The following is a 9664-nucleotide window of genomic DNA, read 5'->3' on the forward strand; positions in this document are numbered from 1 at the left end:
GTGCTACTGAAATACCAGCCTTTCGTAAACACATGACAAAAAAACGGTTTCATATAATACGTACTTGTCTAAAGTTTTGCATAGAGAGGAACTCAACCGACAAAATTTTTAAAGTTCGTCCACTCTAAATACATTCCTGAAAAAATCTTATGATATTCCAAAAGATGAAAACTGCTGCTGTGATGAAATGATGATTCCATGCAAATCGAAAACTGGATTGAAGCAGTGTATGCCTAAAAAGCTCATTAAATGGGGAATAAAAATATTTTGCCTATGTAGCTCAAATGGAATTGTTTATGATCTGGAAATATACCAGGGAAAAAACACAATTGTTGGAGACTCAAAGTTAGGTTTTTGTTCGGATATTGTTATTCATTTATGTAAAACTATTCCCGAAAATAAAAACCACAAGATATTTTTTGATAACTATTTTACCACTATAAACTTATTAATATATTTGCGAGGAAAGAGAATATGGGCAACAGGCACCATATGAGGAAACAGAATTGGAAAAGCTCCCTTAAAACCAGAAAAGGATTTAAAAAAGTTAGGAAGAGCTAGCTATGACTATTGCATTGAAAGGAACCAAAACATTATCGTTTTGAAATGGCTAGATAGGGGCTGTGTTCAATTGGCTGCGTCCATTTATGGTGATAAAGACACAAAAGAGGTCATCAGATTTTGTTCCGAGCAAAAGAAAAAGATCGTTGTATCACAGCCTAACGTTATAGCTGTGTATAATAAACATATGGGAGGAGTCGACAAGATGGACTTTTTGCTATCCTTGTATCGAATTTCTATTCGGACAAAAAAGTGGATCCTTAGAGTTTTCGACCATTTTCTGGACTTAGCAGTATGCAACTCTTGGTTAGAATATCGCAATGATTGCGAAAGTAATAACATAAGAAAAAAAGATCAAATGGATTTATTAGCGTTCCGGAATGATGTAGCTGATGGATTGCTGGCATTGGCGACAGTTCAAAGTGTCTCACGATAAAGGGGAAGACCCAAGCAATCGGAGGGCTTAGACCTTTCTAGCAATCCATCAACTTCGAAATCAAGACCTTCATATGAAAGGGCACCTTCAGGTTAAATTCGTTTCGATGGTATTCAACATTGGCCTGAGTATACACCTGTAAAACGTATATGTAGAGTACCAGGATGCAAAGGATATTCCAGATACTTGTGTGCAAAATGTAACGTTCATCTCTGCATTCCAAACGGGACCAGAAATTGCTTTAGATTATACCATGAAAAGTGAGGTAAGTTATAGATTTATTTCTATATTTGAATTTGTTTTATATTATTTCTTTTTTTTCAGAGAACTATACAGATGCAGAAGTACTCTTGAACCAGAAATTGACAATGAATTCCTATTGTTTATAGTTTTAGTTACAATGAACTCTTATTTTTTATAGTTTTTTGCGTTTGCTTATGTTTAAGTTTAAAAATAATAATTTTAATCCAATAAGAACCACAATTTTAAAACAGAATTAAAAAACTTATGTATTTTATTTTTTTCTTTCAAATAGATTCTATGCCATATGGCATAGAGTCCAAAAACCACTTTTGCAGAAAAAATTAGTTTTGATTATTCATAAGGGCTTAAGTATATAAAAAAACTAAAAAAATAGATTTTTAAAACCAAAAACAAAAAAGAAGCCCCGAAAGGGTTAAACTAATAAATTTAGGCAAAATAATATAGCAAGATAAAAGTGCAATGTGAACTTATTTCAATGTTTAGAGTGTATATTTAAATATACAGAGTGAAAAACGTGAAAAAATTTAGTGAAACATAGAAAAATATCATGTGTTATTAGTGCAAATTTTTGAACTTTTAATCGTGAATATTTTTGGATATTCCTTCTCTGGAGAAGTTCTCCTATCTGCACATACCCCATTTATACGGAAATTCGTTTTTTTTTACCCCTTCGACAGAGTAATCGGAATCGTGCCCGTCCGAGGATTTCGGGAATAAAAGGGTATGGTCGGATAGAGGAGGCTCTCCCGATCAAGAATATATTTTTCGAGATATTTGCGTTTAAAGTTGATAATTACCACTATTTAAATTACATATTTTTCGATTTGAAATTAATATTACACTGATATTTTGCTTTTTTATATCCACTAGCACTACACTAACTCGTTTGTATGCATTTGTTTTACATTATATTATGCTAAAATAGTCAATATTTAACTTACTGTTCAAATCTAGTTACTCAACAATAACGGAAGAGCAACAAATTGTCAAATAATCAGTGTAACCATACTAATATGTTTTAAAAAACGAACAAATATGCAATGGAAAGACAGGTTAACAAAAGGAATTTTACGCGAAGAAACTTGACACACTCCGGTATTGGACCGACCAGGGTTATTTTTTTAAGCGCTGCCGAAGTCCGCAAACGCAAACAGGTGTTTTATGCGAAAAGAAAACTTGACACACTCCGGTGTTGGACCGATCAGGGTTGTTTTTTTGAAGCGCGGCCGAAGGCTCCACTGGCGAATAATAAAACGATTTTTTTCGATAGACAACTGCAAAAATCCTTTTATTGGGTATAATATATTTTCTTTATGTCTTTTAGTCCATTTACAAAATGTCGATAAGGCTACGCTGATTATTTGACAGACTGCAACCCTTTAGTTCTTGTCAAATAAATAGATTTGAACAATAAGTTTAATGTTGATATAAAACCATTTTTGCACTATATAATGTAAAATAGATGTGTACAAACGATTTATTGAAATGTTAGTGAACATAAAAATGAAAAACATAAGTGTAAAATTAATTTAAAATCGAAAAAAATGTGTAATTCATATAGTGGTGATTTTCAACTTTAAAAATAAATATCTTGAAAACTATAAGTTTCCTGCGGTTATATCTATATATATTCTTGATCTGGTAAACCTCCTTCATCCACCCATTCCCATTTTATTCCCGAAATCCTGGGACGGTATACTAAAGTTTTCCCAAAAAACTGTAACAAACGTTTATAACTTAAATGGAAATTGTTAAATCTATTTAAAACATACTTTCTTCAGCAATTTAACGGCGAAATATGTCTTTATGTAAAACGACAGCTAAAACAGGGTTGCAATCATATTTTTACGTGTCATTCTTCTTCTTCTTAATTGGCGTAGACACCGCTTACGCGATTATAGCCGAGTTAACAACAGCGCGCCAGTCGTTTCCTCTTTTCGAAAGGTGGCGCCAATTGGAAAGTAAAATCTAAGCCAGGTCCTTCTCCACCTGGTCCTACCAACGGAGTGGAGGTCTTCCTCTTCCTCTGCTTCCCCCGGCGGGTACTGCGTCGAATACTTTTAGAGGTGGAGTGTTTTCATCCATTCGGACAACATGACTTAGCCAGCGTAGCCGCTGTCTTTTACGGGACAGGACGGGAATTATGAGTGACTTATAGAGTTTGGTTTTTGTTCGTCGAGAGAGGACTTTGCTTCTCAATTGCCTACTCAGTCCGAATTAGCACCTGTTGGCAAGAGCAATTGCCCTCAAAGCCCCAACACACCCCAATTATGTATTGATTGTTTTCCAAAATATACGCACCTTAAAAACTAATATATACACTAATATATAATAATCAAACACAAAATGTACCTTAGAGATTTTATAATAAAGCAAACAAAAATTATCATAGCGCTATGAAAATTGGACCAAATTGTTCTGCAAACATCAGCCTACGATGGAAACATAAAAACTTTCAAATAACGTCACACGAATGCGTACGACAAGGTAGAATGCGAAACATCCTCTGTAGTACACTTCCGTGCGACGTGGCACCCCATGAAGTATTAGGAGTCGTACAAAACGTCCGACATGGCACTCAATGTGTTAAGGGTGTTTTCCACCTACAAAATGGTGCTGTGCTTTTCGGAATCCTTGCTGGTGGTTGGCTAAGCTCAGGTAGTGAGTGAAGGTCGGGAGTAGGTAGCAAGGCCTAAAGTGTGTTCACTACTAGGGAGTTATCGGACGATAGGACTCCCCTTTGTTGGTGAGTTTTTCAGGTTTCAGTAGTGGGACTACTCTTCCGATTTTCCACACATCGGGTATTTGAAGAGTGGTCAGCGACAGGTTGAGGACCTTGGTAAGATAGCTTACTTCCGTCGAGCCCTTTCCACACCAATGGTATGAGTTCTTGTAATATTCGTGCTGGGCGAATTTGGTTGTTTAGCTTTAGTGGTTTAGGAGATATATACATTAAACTTATTAGAGGGCGGAGTCACGCCCACTTTTTCAAATTTTTTTGCCAAGATGTGCCCCTGGCTACTGCGATCCTCTGTGCAAACTACAGTTTTATATCTTAATTTAGTGCTCTGTTATGGCATTTTATAGGTTTTCAGTTAATGTCGATTTGTGGACGTGGCAATAGTCCGATTATGCCAATCTACGAACTCCTAATGTTCTTTGTACTAAGAAACCTGCATATCAAGTTTCTCATTTTTTACTAAAATTACAGCTTGCACGGTCGGACGGACAGACGGACAGTTAAGCGGATTTAAACTTTTCTTGTTACCCTGATCACTTATATATAAGATGTCGTGTTCGATTAGATTTAGGTGATATGTACAACCGTTAGGTGAACCAGAGAACATAAAACATAGAGAAGGTGCAAATTGAATTCTGTATGATGTTCGATTGGACGGCTAACAGAGCTTATAAGATTGCGACACGGAATTTCACCATTCTCGCTGCTATTTAACAGAATTGAGCATGTACAATGTCAGAAATATATATAAAGCGACTGAATTCATACGGGAATGAATAAAGAGAATTGCTTTGTAGAAAAATATATACAAAATATACAAAATCACACAGAGAATGTAAAAAAGCATTGTCTGAGTGACATGCATGCTTATTTTGTATTATATGAACCATTGTTTTCCGAAAAATAGGAAACATTTTATGTGATAAAATGAAATAAAAAATAAGTTTAAATAAATTATTATTTCAAAAATGATATTAATTTCGACTATTATATTATATCAATTTCGACTATTGTAAAATGAAGATGTGCTAAATGAACTTAAATGTGCTCTTATAAACACTTCCATTCATTCCTTCCATTTCTTAAAAAAAATTAATGACCTTCATGAAATATGCATATTCGCATTATTTCGTTATCATTTCCATATTTGTACCAATAGAATTTCTATGACACATGCATATGTACATACATACTTATATTATTTCTTTGGCACTTCCTTAGGGCTATATAGAAATTTTATAGATGGTATGTATTAAAAAATCTATGAAAATTGCATACAGCCTTACTTAATGTGTTAATGTAAACAAAAAAATTTCAAAATGTTGGGGGCGGTATTTTAAATGTCAAAAATGTGTACAAAGTTTGAAATGAATTGGTCAAGTGGTTTTGGTTAAAACTCAGTAAAGATTTATCATTCCTTACCTCTGGTGGGGGGAAATGAAACGTCTTATATTACGTGAGAAATCTTTCACTCTGGTTTTTATTTAGTATTTTCCTTGCTTATATACAAATTTTAAAACTATCTTAAATAACTAAATATATGTGTATGTTTGTATGTACTGCAGCATATTGTTTATTGCTGTTTGACATGGGGTTGTTTTCAAGTGTACAATTTAATACATGTGTGTGTGTGATGTTATCTCTTCTGTAAATTTATGACTTGTGTCCCAATGCATTTTTATTACTATTAGTCGACTATTACACGAAGCAACATTTGTTGCGGCAACTCTTGGTTTATAGGGGTGCAACGAGGAGAGGAGAATCGCGCCGAGTTTCCAGTGTTCAGAAACACGCTTTGTGTTCTTATTCGTAACAGTTCGCTGCAACGTTTTTCGGCATTCGTTTTCTTTCTTTCGTAGTACATAGTTGCATTTGCGTATCTTTTTTTGAAATCAATATTTTGAATATATTTAAAAAATTTAATTTCATCTTTTGGTCAGTAATTTGCAAATATGTATACAAATATGCATAATATAATATAAATATTTTAGAAAATGGAGTATGACGATAAAATCGAATTAATATAGATATTGATTCAGACGATAGTGAAAAGGGTGAAATATGACAAGGTCTGTTATATAATCTTTGTTTTAATTTTGAATGATAAATAAAATGTATTTCTTAATTGACAGAACTGATTAATATAGTATGTGATAGAGTGGCCCAAATACCTATAAGGAAAAAGAAACGAAAATGGGTTAAAGTAAAAAGTAGACAATTTGTTAAAGTAAAGTGAAAGAGAATGAGAAAAAAACTCGAACAGAGTTGCGCAACACAAGTTGCTCGTGTGAAGGTAATGGGCGACAGCAAAAAAGAATCGCCCGAGAATTAGCAACAAAAGTTGCTTCGTGTAATAGCCGACTTAGATGTGCATTGCATGTAAATGCATTATGTATATATGTATGTATGTACGTATATTAATATATAAAAAGATATTTATATCTAGTAGAATTTCGGCTTTGCCGATAAATAAGCATGTTCAGTTATATTTGAACAGGTTTTGAAATGACAATGAATACGGACTAGTAGTTTTGAGAAAAAGTCGTCTAAAGTTTGTGAACTAAAAAAGTGACGAAACACAAAATTGCCCTATATTGTCAAAAGTGTGCACAATAATGTATAAAAGGTACCTTGAAATCCTTAAAAAATAAATAATGTAATTTATATTATGAAGTGCTTAGTATTTTTTTTGAATAATGTTATGTTTATAATAACACACATCCAAAAGATTTTTAATATTTTCTGCCTATTAAAATGGTATTATATATTCATAACGAGTGGATATATTAGCACAAACTTGATTATATGTTTATACCAAATCTGTAAAAGTGTTCTTACTATGTAATTTTTTATAATAAAACGTATTCTGAACTTAAATATGATGTGAAAGCCAGTAATAAATAATAATAATAACCAGACATATGTTGTATATAGAAATATGGAAAATGTTTTGTTGCTCTCATTTCCGTACGACTTGACGTTTTGCCTTTGCCTTTATTGCCTTCGCTTGGAAAGAATATTGTCATGCATGTTATGCATTTGCTGCTCTCAGTGCTCACATGAATTGAAAGTGTAAACACAATGGCTACGACAGACTGCAAACTACATCTGTCAAATATTAAAATACACACGTTCTTATGAGCAGTGTTATTTTGACAGCTGCACGACTACACGACTGCAGGCCGACAGTTGTCGTTCTCGCTAACTTCAATATCCTCCTATTTTTGCCAACGACAGTACGACGACAGTAGAGTTGACAGTAGAATGGAAGATAGAAAGAGGAGGTAGAGTGGTGATGCCACTAATATGTAAAATGTAAAATTATTCACAGCTCTAACAAACTTGATGTTATTTTACAAATAAAAGCATAAAATAGCTATATTATAGCTCTATTATATCATTTGTAATAACAAGTGATAATTTAAAGCAAAAATATTTACCTATTTACTTATTTTTTGCATAAAAAATTTCACTTTGAACAAAATATTAAAATTTCATTGACGTGAAAGGTATTAGTATGGCCACAACGAAATTGTGTACATGCAAAATGGACAACTGCGTTGTTTTGTGTACATGCCGGCCATTGTGTTGTTGTTGCTTCTCAAAATGTACATGTAGTAAGATGAACAACGACGTTTTCAGTTCACTGTCGTGCCGCTGCAGTCTGTCGTAGCCATTGTGTTTACACTTTGATTTGTTTGTTGAGAACGGAACATTGCAGTGTTATGTTAAACAAACGAATGACTTGAAACACACTGTAAGGCTGTGCCCACACCGGATTAGTCAAAAACGTCTTTGACTAATAAAACACAAAAATATCTTGTGCTCTAACCCACACCAAGCGAAGCACAATGCGACATTTTGTCTTTTTGTCTCGCTTGATGTGCATTGAAATAAAACGAAAAAAGAAGAAAGCGAATCAGTTCTTGCAAAGATGTCGTCGGTTTTGTAATTATATATTAGGCTCCTTGCCTCGATCAAAAACACTAATTTCTCCGCGTCAATGTTCATTTTAACAACATGTATGCAGAATAAAAGCACAAGAAAAATGCGTAATTTTGGCTATGAAAACCAACGGTTCAGCTATAAGAAACGAAACGTGTTTTTCTGTCGTGTCTTGTCTGTTCCATTCGGTGTGGGTTGCGCCGTAGGTCTACGATTGCATGGGGCAACTTTAGTTGCTAATTTTCGGGCGATTCTCTTTTGCTGTCGCCTATTACCTTCACACGAGCAACTTGTGTTGCGCAACTCTGTTCGAGATTTTTTCTCATTCTCTTTCACTTTACTTTAACCCATTGTCGTTTCTTTTTCCTTATAGGTATTTGGGCCACTCTATCACATATATTTATCAGCTCTGTCAATTAAGAAATACATTTTATTTATTAAAACAAACATATATCACCTTTTTTACTATCGTCTGAATCAATTTGTATGGCTTCCTCCATACATTTCACAATATCTTTAATTAATTCGATTTTTTCGTCATACTCCATTTTCTAAAATATTTATATTATATTATGTATATTTGTATACATATTTGCAAATTACTTACCAAAAGATGAAATTAAATTTTTTAAATATATTCAAAATATTAATTTCAAAAAAATATACGCAAATGCAACTATGTACTACGAAAGAAAGAACATGAATGCCGAAAAACGTCGCAGCGAACTGCTACGAATAAGAACACAAAGCGAGTTGCTGAACACTGGAAACTCGGCGCGATTCTCCTCTCCTCGTCGCCCCCTCGCCTATAAACTAAGAGTTGCCGCAACAAAAGTTGCCGTGTGTAATAAGGCTCTAGCTCAGCATGTATGTACATATGTATCAACAACAAAGACGGTTTTGTCGCATTTGGTGTGCGTTGGCTGTATGAAAATACATAAGAAGTTCGACAACAGCTCTTCAAACAAGTCAAAGCACGAACATGCGTTTTCGATTCGTCTTGTTCGGTGTGGGTTATCACATATGAAGCTATGGGCAGTTGCGTATGAGACAAGAAAAACTGTATTGACGAACCCGGTGTGGGTTCAGCCTAAGTCGACTTATAGTGCCCATACACGAGCACACAAGTGCGTTCGATCGGTATGAATTCGTTTGCCCATACACGACACACAAATCCATTTTGCGTTCGTTCTTCACAGAGATAACATGTGCGACAGGCAAGCGGAACATTTCTTGGAATTTATTTCCAATGTAGCATTTTTATCTATTTCATGGAATTTCGTTAATAAGTTATTCCAACTTTTATTTTTCTTACACTATGTATGTATAGCGCTTAGGCAAAAAGCGAAAACTTAGGTAAAATTTTTTTTTCATTTTTACGATTATTCTTAATTGGCGGGCAGGATAGAAAGAAAAAACTAAACGTCGTATGGAATTAGGGCAAAGTATATTATCATTGACATAAAATTATCTTATATTTAAACTAAAAAAAATATTAAGAAAAGTCAAGTTTTAACATATTTTTAAACAGCATAAAGTAAAATTCTTTTGATCAAAAGCCACTACTTATTAAATTTTTAATAAAATTTTAAATTTTACATTTTTTTTTGGAATTTTTTTAGTTTAACTAGAAGATAAATTAATAAAAAATATGAATCTCTTTGAATTTTTTGTTTCCGATAGAAATTGCGACCTGCATCCTGGCCGCCATCCGAAAA

General features: G+C 33.8%; 1 long non-coding RNA gene across 1 annotated transcript; it reads left to right on the forward strand.

Moving 5' to 3' along the window:
- The first annotated feature begins 1775 nt into the window (after nucleotides 1-1775).
- On the forward strand, nucleotides 1776-9664 carry LOC126765777 (uncharacterized). The gene is made up of 2 exons (XR_007668567.1): nucleotides 1776-6627; nucleotides 9630-9664. It is a non-coding gene; the product is annotated as an uncharacterized LOC126765777 (long non-coding RNA).

This window comes from Bactrocera neohumeralis, unplaced genomic scaffold, assembly GCF_024586455.1.
Source record: "Bactrocera neohumeralis isolate Rockhampton unplaced genomic scaffold, APGP_CSIRO_Bneo_wtdbg2-racon-allhic-juicebox.fasta_v2 cluster11, whole genome shotgun sequence".
NCBI lineage: Eukaryota > Metazoa > Arthropoda > Insecta > Diptera > Tephritidae > Bactrocera > Bactrocera neohumeralis.